Raw genomic sequence first — 16144 nt, 5'->3', positions numbered from 1 at the left:
TCAAAAATAACCAGAAGTTGGGTGCTGGGGACTCATGCCTGAATCCTAGCTACTCAGGAGGCTGAGATCGGAAGATTGCGGTTCAAAGCTAGCTTGGACAGGAAAGTCGGTGAGACTCTTATTTCCAGTTAACAACTAGAAAACTGGAAGTGGCGCTGTGGCTCAAATGATAGAATGCTCATCTTGAGCTGAAGAGCTCAGGAATAGTGCCCAAGCCCAGAGTTCAAGTCCCACAAAACAAAAACAAAAACAAAAAACAGAGTGAAAAGAGCTAGAGGCATGACTCAAACAGAAGAATGACTTCTTAAAAAACACAAAATGCCCTGAGCTCAAATCTAGTATTGCCCCTCTCCTACAAAAATATCAACTTCACTTGAAGGCATAACAACAGACTAAACAAGTCTTATTTCCTTCTGAAAGCATGTTTTTATCACTAACATTTCAGATCGAATAGTATAAATGGTGAAATGGCCAAATAGTCAAATCATACAAATAACATAGTATAAATCCAAACTCTCAATCCATAGAAGATATGTAAATATAGATATAAATTCATAAGACAATTTTTTACAGTATGATAAGGGTTTTATTTTATTTTATCTTTGAATTAGCATACATTTATAATATGATAGAGTTTCAGTGTGATATTTCCATACATGTATACAATGAACTTTGAATAAATTCACCCCCCACTATTTCTCCCCACCCTCTCCTCCCTTTTTTCTAAGAGTGCTTGGTGAGTTTTATGATACCACACACACACACACACACACACATCACACACATATATGAAGATCTCCCACTGATCACCTCCTACAGAGTCTCCCTTTTATTCTGAGTCTGAGTCTGTGACCAGAGCTTTGAGTTTGGACCCAAATTGCTCCCTCAGCAATAACAGAGTTCAGGTCAGGAGTAGAAACAAGAAGACCCAGAAAGGGATCAAGAATAATGTCAGCAATGGTTTAGATCAAGGCAACAGCAAGGAAAGAACATTTAAGGATTTGCCAGATTCAGATAAAACCAACAGAACAAAAGTCCAGACACTATCATGAGGCAAAGACCATCACAATCCCAACCTTTGTCCATGCCTCAACTCTCACCTACCTCTCTCATGCCCCCAGCCTCCTAGATCTACCAGCCTTTCTCTGCTACCCTGCCCTGCATCCTAGCAGACAGTTACTGACAATCAAACCCCCAGCAGGACCCAAGCTGGTATGTGTCAGCTCCAAGGAGTCATAGGACAAATTTTGTTCACCTAGAGTTCATGTCAAAATAGATGGATTGTGTTCTTATTCTTCATAAGTCTTGTCCTACTCCAAGTTATTTATTATCTCACTTAGTGGGTTAATCTGATTTTCTAAAACCTTAAAGATTCCATCTTTCTATGACAAAACCCAACATTTCTCCCCGCTGCCAGAGCAGGTGATAGCATTTGTTAAATCATATTTAGTTTTAGTTTACTTTCTGTTTTAGATCCTTTGTAATTAACCCTTATTTTTTGTGAGCACTAAAAAGGATGTCTGTCATATTTTAGCTATTCTCATTGTATTTGGCCAGAAAGATGATCAGGTTCTTTTACCTTTTTTTTTCTTTTGATGGAATTTGGTAGTATGTATGTTTTCTTCACCTCCATCAATCTTACATTTGACACGATTTTCTCTATTGGATTGAGACTGTCTTGTGTCCTTAAATATTAAGTGCATAGTAGGTGTTTAATGAAATATTTACAGAAAATAGTTAAGGCTATTGGTGATAGGCAATTTTTTTGCTGGACTATATTTAGCTTTATAGTAAGGTGGATTTATAAACTGATCAAAATGAAGAATGCTGATACTAAAGTGCAATCACTGACTATTGTACAATTTAGAATCAGAATTGTATTCATGCATAAGTAGCTCACATGGCAAAGTAGTAATGACATTGTCAACAAGTGCATTCCTATTAGCAAATTCAACAAACATTTTATATTCACATATAAAATATAAATTTCTAATATTTTATGAATCCAGGAATATAAAAAGTCCATATTAGCTGGGTGCTGGTGGCTCACGCCTGTAATCCTAGCTACTCAGGAGGCTGAAATCTCAGGATCATGGTTCAAAGCCAGCCCGGACAGGAAGGACCGTGAAACTCTTATCTCCAATAAACCACCAGAAAACTGCAAGTGATACTGTAGCTCAAGTGGTAGAGTGCTAGCCTTGAACTGAAGAGCTGAGGGACAGCGCTCAGGCCCAGAGTTCAAGCCCCACGAAAAAAACCATAATAGCCATACTTGGAGATCAGCAAAATCAACTGGTTTTACAAAGAAATTTTGTTTGTTTTTGAGAATCCTACAATGTGTTCAAAACAATCTTAAGTAGAAAAACCCTCCTTTCAGAATCACTTTGGAACACTTTCCTTTTACTTATTCTTCACATACAACCTAAAACATTATAAATTTAAATTAAATAGTTACAACCTTTAAAAAATGTTTAACCTTGAGGAAAAATGCAAATTCAAAAATATGTTATCAGCCCATGAAGATGTATTATGGACTAACTACACATTACTGTCATTAAAGATAACTAGTAGCTTTAAATAATGACATTTTATTGCTATACTATGAAATCTTCCTATCTTGGACATAAAATTTCCAAAAAGTTATCTTCCAGCATAATTCTAAACATTTAGAAGAATGAATAAAACTGAGGGCACAATTCAATCATGGATTTTTCATTCTCACTTTATTAGAAAAGGCTGATGTACTGTGCTCACAGACACTTAGTCTCAAACGTAAGAAGCAGGAAAACATCTTTTATGAAAAGCAAGGAAAAAGATTCTCATATGCATTAAAGATAAAGATATGATCAAACCAAAGGAAGAGATCAGTCAATGTGCCAGTTAGAGCTTCCAAAGTCCTCATATCTAAGAAAATAGAAAAACTGATGATTGAATTAATTCTTCACTTACTAAAAGCAATCAATAAGTAAAGGGAGAATGAGGTATTACTTCAGTTGAATTTCATATGTATAATGAAAATAAGGGATGATTTTGAATATGTTAATTGCAGCTCCTCAGTTCATACATTATAAACAAATATTGTATTTCAGCCTTTCTTTCTCTTTCTTTCTTTCTTTCTTTCTTTCTTTCTTTCTTTCTTTCTTTCTTTCTTTCTTTCTTTCTTCTTTCTCTCTCTCTTTCTTTCTTTCTTCTTTCCTTCTTTCCTTTCTTCCTTCCTTCCTTCCTTCCTTCCTTCCTTCCTTCCTTCCTTCCTTCCTTCCTTCCTTCCTTCCTTTCTTTCTTTCTTTCTTTCTTTCTTTCTTTCTTTCTTTCTTTCTTTCTTTCTTTCTTTCTTTTTCTTTCTTTTTCTTTCTTGTCCCAAGGCTTGAATTAAGGGCCTGGATACTTCCTGAACCTGTTTTTTTTTGTGTTCAAGGCTATCGCTCTACCAACTGAGCCACAATGCCACTTCCAGCTTTTTGAGTAGTTTATTGGAGCTAAGAATATCATGGGGACTTTTCTTCCCAGGCTGGCTTCAAACCATGATCCTCAGTTTTCAGCCTCCTGAATAGCTAGGATTATAGGCATCATCCATTGGTGCCCAGCTGTCAGTAAGTATATTTTTTCAGCATGATGGCTTAGCAATCCTAGAATTATTTTTCAATTTATCTATAAATAATTTTTAAAATATATTCAAGAAAATTATTTTGCCTTTGGAGCCTGCTCTCACCTTTGAATATACACATATACATATACAAATACACACGAACATATATACAAACATACATGTAGAGTCACCCCTTCTGAACTGTCCCAGAAACTATAATTACCATTAGTACTTATATTACCTAAGCAGCGGAGCTTAGTTTCTATTTTCCATTTCTCAATAAAGAGAGGCAAGACTTCTATGGAAAAGATGATTTTTTTAGACTAAAGTAAGAAGATCTAAGATGAAATTTCAACATTTGTGCTAGAAGAAGATAAATTAAAAAATGAGATTATCAAATGGTCTTTGACTAAATTTGAAGGAAAAATATATGTTGGAGAAAAGATAGTCTCTTCAATAAATGCTGTTGGGAAAACTGGACATCCATATACATCCAACTTAAATTGGATGACTGCTTTTTACCTTATACTAATTATCAATTCAAATACAGAAAAAAACATAAGATAAAAAGAATGCATACAGAATAAGATAAAAGAAAGCATACAGAATGAGAACATGTCTTTACAACTATCTGTTTGACAAGAATCAAATAATGGAAATATATGGGAGATAAAAATATTACCCCGCCCAAATCAATAACACAATTAATAAATGGACAAACTATCTCAACAGAAACTTATCACAGGAAGAAGAACATATGGAAAATAAATACATGAAAAAAATGCTCAAAATCTCTGACCAAAAAGGAAATGCAAGTAAAAGCAACATCGACAATCTTACTCCAATGAGAATGGATATCATTAAGAACACAACAGCAGCAAATACTGTCAAGGATTCAGGAAAAACACACCCTAATACAATATCAAGGCAGGGGGAAATGTAAATTAGTGCAACCACTATGAAAGTTAGCATAGAGATTCCTCAAAAGACTTTACATAGAACTATCCTATGAACCAGTAATGATACTCTTGGGCATTTAGCTGAAAGACTGCATGTCAGGATGAAACAAGGGCACCTTTGTTATATATGTTGTATTTACAGCAGCATTCACAATAGCCAAGTTCTGGAAATAGCCCAGATACCCCATAATACATGAATGAATAAAAATGTAGTTATATATATTTGTGTGTATATATATGAATCCATATATACATATATATGAACATATACACATTACATATATATATAAATATATAAATGAATTTTATACAGCCATTGGGAAAAATGAAATTATCTCACTGGCAAAGAAATAGGTGAATCTGGAAAATATTATATGGATCCAAATAAGGCAGACCCAGGAGGACAAAAGGCATGTATTTGCTGTCATGTGGATTTTAGACCTAACATACAACCTGTCATATAAAAACAACACAGATATGTGCTTACAGGTGTATTTGAGTTGATTAAAGTATAGACAAGTATTTTATTGAGACATTTTGTTTATCTGTTCATCAAAGAATTTGGAGTGTAATTCTCTTTTTGATTGTATTTTTAAATTTTATTTTATTGTAAAGATGTTGTACAGTTCCATGAGTAAGGTAATGTGCATTTCTTGTCCAACATTGTTACCCCCTTCTTTGTTCTTTTCCTATTATTCCTTGCCTTCACCCCCTGCCCCCACCGAAGTTGTAAAGGTCATTTCCAACATAATGTCTTACGAGTATCATTGTTGCAATGGGCTATCTTCTGTCCTTGTTTCAGCATTTTGTTATTCCTTTCCCCTCCCCAAACTAGATAAATGTTTATACAAGATTCAGGTACCAAAATCAAATACAGTGACAACAGGGGATATACCATAGAGGGAAGAACATGCAAAAGAAACAAAAAAATCACATAGTACATTGAAAACAACAACAAAGAAAAACCTCTTGTGTCCATGTCTTGGGGCTTCATTAAGCTAGCATCATCTTATATGGTCATATATACGTAGCTTTGGAGCTTTTCTGTTCATCTAATTAGATTATCCTAGACATATACTAGCTATTGTAAATAAGGGAAAACATGGGACCGTTTTTTTCTTTGAGACTCGCTTACTTCAATTAATACAATTTTTTTTGCAAGTCTTTCTATTTTCTAACAAATGGGGCAATGCCATTCTTTCTGATGGAAGCGTATAATTCCATTGTGGGTATATATAGAACATTTTCTTGATCCATTCATCCACTGAGGGGCATCTGGGTTGATTCCGTATCTTAGCTATGGTCAATAATGCTGCAATAAACAATGGTGCTGGTAGCTTTAGTGTGGCCTTGTCATCATTTGGGTAAATGATCATCCAGGAAATGCCCAGAAGTGGGATTGCTGGGTCATAGGGGAGCTCTATGTGGAGTCTTTGAAGGAACCTCCAGAGTGGCTGAACAAGTTTACACTCCCACCAACAGTGCAAAAGGGTTCCCTTTTGGCCACATCCCCTCCAGCATCTGTTATTAGATTTCTTGATTCTGGCCATTTTGACTGGGGTGAGGTAGAATCACAATGTTGTTTTGATTTGCATTTCTTTTATGGCTAGAGAAGTTGAGCATTTCCTCGTGTGTCTATTGACCATTCTTATTTCCTCTTCAGAGAAATCTCTCTTTAAGTCTTTAGCCCACTTATTAATGGGCAATTGTTTCTTTGAGGATTTGTTTTTGGAGTATTTAATTTTTTGAGTTCTTAATATATTTTAGATATGAAGCTCTTTTCTGTTGTATGGCTAGTGAAGATTTTCTCCCAAATATGTGGGCTTTCTCTTGATCTTGCTAGCTATGCAAAAGCTCTGCAGTTTTATTCATTGTCCAACCTTTCTTTGATTTGTTGTGTTTCTGGGTCTTTATTAAGAAAATTTCAGCCTGTGCCAAGGATCCCTATAGTTTCTCCTATTCCTTCCTGTCATGTTTTCAGGGCGTCTGTGTTGACTTTGAGGTCTTTGATCCATTTGGAGTTGATTCTGGTGCAGGGTGATATATAAGGTTCTAACTTTAGGTCTCTATAGGTGTTTAACCAATTTTGCCAGCACCATTTATGGAAGAGGCTGTCTTTTTCCATTCTATGTTTTTAGCTCCCTTATTGAAGATTAGAAGGCTATAGACCTGTGGGTTCATTTCTGGGTTTTCAGTTTTATTCCATTGGTCCTCAGGTCTGTTCTTGTGCCAGTACCAAGCTGTTTTGATTACTGTCGCTTTGTAGTAGAGTTTAAAGTTTGGTATTAATATTCCTCCAACACTGTTATTTCTGCTAAGGATTATTTTTGCTATTTGGAGTCTTTTATTGTTCCATATGAATTTTTGAACTGCTTCTTCTATTTCACTGAAGAATTAAGTTGGGACATATTGAATTTGTAAGTAGCCTTTGGCAGTATTTCCATTTTCATAATAATCGTCCCAATACAGGAGTATGGGAGGTTTTTCCATTGATTGTGTTTTTATTTAACTTCTAAAAAATAATTTTGATTCAATTTTTTTGTCATAACTGACTAATTCCTTTTTAGTGCTTAATGCTTATTTCTTTTTTTGGGGGGGGGGGTCCGGTTGTGGGGCCGGAACACTGGGCCTGGGCGCTATCCCTTAGCTCTTCAGCTCAAGGCTAGCACTCTACCACTTGAGCCACAGCGCCACTTCCGGCTTTTTTCTTTTTGCTATGTGGTGCTGAGGGATCGAAACCAGAGCCTCAGGCATGCAAGGCAAGCACTCTACCACTGAGCCATCTTCTCAGACCTTAACGCTTATTTCTTAACCTATTTTCTTTTTGTGAAGTCTTCCATTGTGTGTATGTGTGTTCTATGTCTCTCTTTTTGCAGGTAATGGGGCTTGAACTTGGGGCCTTCTTCAGGCTCTCAGTTGACATTTTGCTCATGGCTGGCACTCTAATACTGGAACCACCCCTCTAGTTCTGGGTTTTTGCTAGTTGACTAGGGCTAAGAGTCCTGATCAAAGACATGAGTCATAGGGGCCTGGATAACATTATTATTATTATTATTATTATTATTATTATTATTATTATTATTATTATTATTATTGAGATCAAGATTATAGATCTGATTAGTCTGAAAGCCAAGATTCTCCTGTCTCAGCTTCCAAGTGCTGTAATTACAGGGATATCACTATACTTGCCCTATATATTACTTTTTAAAAGTCAATTTATCTTTTGTTGGACAATTAGGTTGATTGAATATCTCAGCTATTGTGAGTGATGTTGCATTACAAAGGAATACTGGTATCATTTGTGATCCACAGCCTTTTCTCTTATTAAAAACAAATGATAATTACTGGACATCTGAATATAAGACCCCCAACTATGATAATACTAGAAGAAAACAAGGTATAATTCTTAATATTTTTGTACACCTTTTATTTGTCTCAGCAATGTTTTTACTTTTGGGAAATGATTTTATTAATGATTCATCAGTATTTTTACTTTCTATTTGTACATATTTTATTAGATTTATTCATAAATAATTTATTTGAAACTGTTGGAATTTAATTTTAAACTTTTCATTTACTGAATGTGTGATGCTAATATTAAAGAAAAACAGTTACACATTTATTTCAGAAATTGAAAGGCCATGAAATGAATGGGCCACCAAAATATGGGTCTGAAATGGAAGGTTAACTATTGTGAAGATGCGTGTTCAAGGCTGAGAGTATTAAAATAGTGTGAGGATGTTAAAATTAGTCTGGAGAGACTGTGGTATTATTGACAACTTGTTAAGAGGAGATGACCTCCAGTCTGTCTAGGCAAAGGAGGGCAGATGATGTGATTTGGGGAGAGCAAAACATTAGTCTCCTTTCAATATAAACTATGAGACAGTTAGACATGAGCAGATGGTAATCTGTGACTGGAAACTTACTGGGTAGGCCTGAGAGGACAGGAAGGGGACATCTGGGCATTGGAAAGTTTGAAGAATAAACTTTAAAGAATAGTTATTAAAACAAGAGAGAAAATACATTGGCCCAAATACTCATTTAAGGCAGTATATGAAGTCCAACATTTGGGGATATATAGTCCTTCTGTCAAAAATTTGGAGTGTTGATGAAAAATAGTGATACAAGTAATTCCTCTTCATGGAGGAAAATATCTCCAAAACTATCTCTTATTACATCCCCAAGATTGAATTCTTGACAGAATACAGTGTATTTATCCCCATTGGGTGCTGGATCTTGAAAGAGACTAACTCATGCCATTCTCCTTCTGCATTTCTCTTTCAGAGAAATAATTATGAGTCAGTTACATAACTCAGGATGACGTTTGCCTCACGACTTACAAGGCTAAGGTAGAAAAAGCACACAGTGGCATAGCAGTGCAGTGTTGATCATCAGCACAGTGAGACATAACATGTTGAAAATCATTGGGGCCTGCCTTAAAATGAGAGGCTTTTTACTGGCTCTTGAGAAAATCTGTGTTTGTCAAGGACAAACCATTCTATCTACCAGGATGGAAGCACTTGGGTTATACCTACCCCACCATTTCTTCCATTTAGTCCTCTCCTGGGAAGGGAAACAAGGAAACAGGAAGTGTTTATTTTCTCTGTGTTCTCATGTGATATTCCTTTCCTCCTGCCTGAAAACTTTCTTATTGCAGTAAGTCTTTCACTCACAGGAAAGTGGGTGTGAAAAAGGATTTTTCTCATCCTCCCTCACCCACTCAAGCAACACAGCTGGGCAAAAATGCTTGAGATCATTGTACTTCCTTGGCTTCCTTGGCTTTTGCTTTACTCTCCAGTGGCAGAAGTCATGTTAACAAGCAATCTGGTAATAAAGCTGGTTTCAGTGAGCCCAAGGAATTCTCTGGAGAAAGTTGTGATTATTTAATTACCTTTGTGCATCATTTGCTGAGAAAGAAGATTTTTATACTAATTTTACATTACTTTTTATAAATAGTAGTTTTAGGCAAGTGAGGTTGTGAAGGCTTTTTAATTAGAAAATTGCAGGGGGTGTTAGCTTTTACAGAAAATGTCCAATAGTAAATTACTCTTTCTAAGATGTTGAAATGCATAGCATCCTCCAGATTCACACACATTCTTCTTTAAATGAGGCCTTTTTCCAATGACTGATATTAAATGATTTACTGACACATAATCTTTATTACATTTTCCCTAAGAAGCACATCTCAACCTGGCTTAAGCTTCTGGGGGAAAAAACTTGTAAAATTCAAAAAATGAACTTTTCAAGTATTATAAGTTGTGAAAAATAAATGCATGCAATTTGGTAAAACATTGTGGTTGTTGGTTCAATTGTACCAGAGTGGATGAGCCAGAAAAGCCCCTTCTCCCCACTTTTAAAACCTGGGACATTAAGACATATGTCAGGAATGAAGACGAGGAGGAACAGAAAGAGCCCAAAGGTAAAATGCAACAACAATCTTTAGGAAAGTTTAAAAACCAAATTAGAAAGACTGCTCTGTTCTCCTTATGTGAACCCTTACTTCATCATTTTAATCTCATTTAAAAGTATAATATTCTCATTTTTATAGTATCTCATTGTATTCTTTTTATAGATAAAGTCATTTGAGTTCAGAAAGTATGCCATATTATTGCTGATTTTTATCATCTTCAACTAAATAGCAAGAATTTTTTTTCTTGAAACAAGTTCATGAGACTTTGTTGAAAATAATCCTAATTTGATTTGAAATAAACATGAGGAGATTACTGAAAAATGATTCCTGTGCCACCAGGAAAAAAATGCAAAGTACAACTTGATGTTTGATTAAAGCAGAGACCTTGGCAATGTCAATATTTCTAGCCTATCTTAAACAAATCATCTTGTTTTACATTGAGGTCATGATTATTGTAAATATTCATTGAGGCCATCTATAGTGAAGGAGAAGACTCATATTTACAAAATAATATAGCTGGAAACTTCATAAACTGATTATATATCTTAAATATAAAAATACTGCATTATTATTAAATTCATGATTCATGAGATATAGGGAGATGAGTGGAAAAGGGGAGAGAAAGGGAGGAAAGGAGAGAATTCTGTTGGATATATATCTAAGGATCATTTATTTCCACTAACTTCTTGTAAATATTTTGTATCACTGTAACCTAATATCTAGCCATCAGCCACATATGGTTATTCAGCACTTGAAATATAGCTATTTGACACATAAGCTTAATTTTGAAAGTTTATTTCTTTTTAATTAGTTCAGCTGGAAATAATCACGTGTATCTGACAGATCCAGTATGATACCTCACTTCTCTTATTCCTTACGCCATTTATGACTGCAAAGGGGGAGAAAGAAAATAATATTTGAAGAATTGGTATTGAGTGTATTTTTTACACTTATATATTGTGGGGAAAATCAAGGCAAGACCATTACTATTTGATGATATTCAGTCTTCTCCTCCACTCTAGGTACAAATAGGATATTTATTATAAACTTAGCTAGTCATGGTTGCTACTTTTGATTTCATTGTAGGACAAGATGATTTGGTCAGAGTGGGTTGAAAATGATGACCAAGCTTCACTTTGCTTATGTGCTCCTATGGTTTAAGAATTCTGTTTCAGTCCTGCATCACATGCATATTAAGTAAAATTATAATACTATTTCTGTTAATTATTTCAACAAATATTTATTGAACCTAATTAACAAAAATATGCCCTCTACACAGTTGTAAGTGAGGAAATCAACAGGAATCTGGTATAACAGCATCCCTACGAGTAGGGTAACATGCTGTTCTACAGCAGTTCTATGTGTATGTGTGTAGGTATGTGTCTGTGTATTTTTATCAGATTAGATTATATATGATTATTTTTATCTCATAGATTTTCAAAATTTGGAATTACATTGTTTAAAGATTATATGTGAGTATGCTCTCGTTTTGAAAACAGAATTAGATGAAAATTAATCCATGGAAGGAGCCATGGAATAAGAGAGTCACCTATTTCACTTTATTTTATGATTCTTCATTCTAATGTATTCCATGTTTATTAAATGAGACCATTTTTCTAGGAGTTGATAGAGTATTCTCTCTGCATCAGGGAAAACTAACCTTGAATGTATAGTTGAATTAAACTAAATAATACTGAAGATACGATTTAGTAAAAAAAACTCTTTGTATATAACTTAACTTGAAATATTTCACATCCAAAATGAATATATTTATCTCTCAAAGAAAATAGTAATAATGCCCATCTTAATTAAAACTATGTCCCGGACACCACCCAAAATATATTTCATGAGTCATCTCACTTGATTCCCCACTTGATATATGATGAATATATAATATAATGGGTAAAGAATAGAGCAAGTAGTCAAGTATCAGTATTCATATTTTTTTTTGCTATCGGCTTGAATTTCAACATGAGTTTCCAAACTAAAATTAGACAAGATCCTTTTTTGTTTTCATAATTTGTATGAGTTTAAAATAGTATACTATTTCATATTATTTCATATTATTTATAATTGCAGAGAAAATTGTGGCATCGGGAAACATAATTCCAAATCATTTATAACAATAATTTATAACTGTCATGGCTGAATCTCTTCTTTTGGAGTGTGCTGCAACCATGTTTCTAACATGCAATTCCACTTTCAGTGTTTTACTCAGGATCATCTGAGAATGCAGAGGTAACGAATGCACTCAAAAAAACACAATGTCACTCAGCAAAGGTTCCTTTCTCATGTAAAATCCACTGCACCTATGAGAATATACCAGGGAAAATTATGATTGTGTGACCCAGGCTAATGGAGCTTCTGCCATCCTGATCTGCCCTTCTCACAAATGTGGCTCCATAATCATTGTTACAGAAGAAAGCTAGTCCTTGCCAACAAAATCCTTCAGTTTAGGAATGGTGGCTTAGTTGGTATCTGAAGTGTCATCAAAGGCCAATGTGTTAAAGACTTAGACCCAGGTTGAAGCTATTAGGAGCTGGTGAAAAATTGTAAGAGATGGACTCTAGTGAGAGGCTTTTAGGTCATTGGGGGTGTGCCTTGGGAGCAATATTAAACATTTATTTCTCTCTCTTATGGCATCCTAGCCATAAGTAGTTTTTCCTCACTATGCAGCTGTGCAAGGTACACTTGGGGCCTTGATACAGGCCCCAAGCAATGGGGACAAACAAGCAGAAACTGAAAGCTCTGCAATTATGAATCACAATAACCATTTCTCTTTAAAAGTTGATTAGGTCAGGTATCTGTTATGGTGACACGCCAGCGATCTCTTCTTACAACTTGTTAGTCACAACTAGAAAAGAAATCTTAGCATTGTCTATGTTTACAGAAGTGAAAAATAGATCTGGGAAACACCTGTCATCTATTCTACAACCATCTTTAACACATGACTTTCAAAGTCTTTGTTCTTTTCTTTAGTCAAGTTGTCAAAGGGTAAAGAAATAAGATCAAGCCTGGCGCTGGTGGCTCACGCCTGTAATCCTAGCTACTCAGGAGGCTGAGATCTGAGGATCGCGGTTCAAAGCCAGCCCGGGCAGGAAAGACCGTGAGACTCCTATCTCCAATAAACCACCAGAAAACCGGAAGTGGCGCTGTAGCTCAAGTGGTAGAGCGCTCGCCTTGAGCTGAAGAGCTGAGGGACAGCGCCCAGGCCCAGAGTTCAAGCCTCACGACCGACAAAAAAAAAAAAAAAAAAAAGAAATAAGATCATACAGAATACATTCATTTGCCCAAGATTGTTATGTGACACCTCAGCTAGATTTGGTCATGCCTAATTTTTGTGGGCAGCCAGGAAATCTGGATTAACATGTGATCAAAAAAGAAAACAAATCAATTTGATGACAGCCTGTGTTGTTTGTCACATGGACATTACTAGTCTGGTTTTCTTTCCGGAACTGTCTCTGTGCCTGTGTGCATACATTTTTATGATGCCTACGGAAAACACTGTCTCAGGGATCTATCCAAATTCCACCTTACATACCAAGTTGGCTATTCCAAAACCATGTCAGAATTGTAAGATTTGAATAATCATTTTATACCAATATGCTCCATCCATAGAGCAAATGAAATTCCTTCTACTCAGGCAGAAGAGGAGTTTGATGATGCCATATCTAGGAAGCTCCAGGAATCAGAGAAACTTCTCCTGCTTGGTCCTGATCAATGTCACCATCCTCCTCTCTTACTAGTGAGGTGACAAAGTATTGTAACTGACCTGTCTGCTTTGTCAGGGCTTGGATTTGTACTCCAGGGCCTTGTACTTGCTAGGCAAACACTTTCACCTCTTGAGACATGGCCATAAAACTTTGTGCTTTGTTTTCCAGAGAGAATGTTGCTTCTGTCTAGGGCTCTACTTGGACTATGAACTTCTACCTACCACCTCCTACCTACCTACCTTCCTTCCTACCACTTCCTCTGTAGCTGTGCTTACAGTCAGGAGCTGGTTTGTTTCTTTGAGAGAGAATCTACCTAGCATTTTTGCCCATGCTGGCCTCCCACCATGATCTTCCTACCACGAGCCTATTGTGTAGATGGGATTAGAGTCTTCCTCCACCATACCCCGCATAACTGATCTGTTTCCATGTTTGCTTACAGTTCAACTCTCATCATGGAAGCCGGAATAATGAACAGAGTTTTCCATTCTATGTTTTATTACTAATTTAAGGTTAAAAGGCACTTATTGCAATGGCATATTTAGATTATTAATTGGATTTTTAAAAATAAAAATTATATGACTGATCTAATAGAAAGGGTTGTATATCAGATGGCTATAACTTTCCTTCCCAATAATAGGATTCTGGTGATAAATTTGTTCAACCTTCTTTATTCTGTAGACATCTTTTTTTTTACCCTGTTTATAATGACATCCCCAATTGCATGGAGTGAAAAAAAAGTGGTCAAGAGAATTTATTTTGTGAGAGGTGGATGCGCAGAGTTTGTGGGATGAGTTAAATCCAGGCTGTATTTTTAGAGCTATGCTGGAGTCATTTTCCTTTTGTGAATGAAAATATGCTTCTCAGACAATAGAGATATAATTAAAGTATGTTCAACTTCAGTCAAGATCTATAGACTCAACCTGATTGCTTGTTGCTTGCTCTGTGAAGTTTTGTATTTTCCATTTTTCTTCCCCACATTATTGACAGTGATTACATAGAATAAAAACTCCTTTTCCCTTTTGTGGCATTGGAAATTAGATTTCTGCCATTCTCTTATAAGGGTATTGTAAATAATAAGCTATGCAATAATTCTCAACATATTGAGAAAGACATAAAGGCTGAGGAACACTTTAGGCATTTGTTCTCAACTTTATTTGTAATTTATATGTCATGTACTAAGAATAATATAATAATAAGCTTTATAGTATTGTGTTCCCTTGATAAAAGCTGAAGTAATTTATTGTCTGTCATGCATGTAAATTCAGTGTCACATGGGTAGCATTACAACAAAGAATGGCTCAAATTACAATAACTTTTTTTTATCATATTTATGCACTTATCAACCATATGAAAAATCAAGGAATACTATTTAATTCCTTTCTACTGTTTATACTTTAGATTGTTTTCATCTAGAAAACTAGATTATGTGGTAGAGATGCTTTTCTTGTTACCAGGGCTTGAACTCAGACCTTGCACATGCTCAATTCTCTTGCTCAGCTGGCAGCTTACCATTTGAGCCATGCCTTTAGTTTGACATTTGGTTGTTATGCTTTAGAGATGGACTTTTCTGCCAGGGTTGGCTTCAAATTGTGATCCTTCAGACCTCGGCCTCCTGAGTAGTTAGGAGTTTAGGTGTGAACCACTGGCACCCAGGTGATAGAGTTTTTTGTAAAGAAAGAATTTATAGTAAAGAATTCAACACATAATGACTATAATTATCTGTGTGTTGTTGTTGTTGTAGATTAATGGAATGATTTAGTGGTGGGATACTCACCTACAATAGAGAACACTCTCCCTTAAATCAGCTCAATGAATTCTACCTTAAGAGGACCAAGTGACTGAAGTGACCAGATTGCTGACCTCCATACTCAGAGTTTCATTTTTGACTATGCAATATATTTTATTTCATAAATCTACAAGTATTTTATGCATGATAAGTTAGAAATATATTTTTTATTTTTCAGTAATTATAGTTATTATTATTTTTTGTACATGTGTGTGTGCTGGTTCTGGGGTCTGAACTCAGGTCTGGGCTCTGTCCCTGAGCTTCTTTTTCTCAAGATATCACTCTGCTACTTGAGCCACAGTGCTACTTCTGGCTTTTTCTGAGAAGTTTATTGGAAATAGGAGTCTCACGGACTTTCCTGCCAGGCTGGTTTTGAACTATAATCTTCGGGTCTCAGCTTTCTGAATAGCTAAGATTACAGGTGTGGGCTACCAGAGTCTGGCTTATTTCTTAGAACTTTTTTTTTTTTTTTTTTTTTTTGTCAGTCATGGGGTTTGAATTCTGGGCCTGGGCGCTGTCCCTGAGCTCTTCAGCTCAAGGCAAGCACTCTACCCTTGAGCCACAGCACTACTTCCGGTTTCCTGGTGGTTTATTGGTGATAAGAGTCTAAAGGTCTTTCCTACTCCAGCTGGCTTTGAACCATGATACTCAGATCTCAACCTCCTGAGTAGGTAGGCTTACATGTATGAG

This window comes from Dipodomys merriami, unplaced genomic scaffold (genome assembly GCF_024711535.1).
Source record: "Dipodomys merriami isolate MVZ:Mamm:240054 unplaced genomic scaffold, mDipMer1.0.p SCAF_9, whole genome shotgun sequence".
Classification (NCBI taxonomy): domain Eukaryota; kingdom Metazoa; phylum Chordata; class Mammalia; order Rodentia; family Heteromyidae; genus Dipodomys; species Dipodomys merriami.
Note: the sequence above shows the minus strand (reverse complement) of the source record.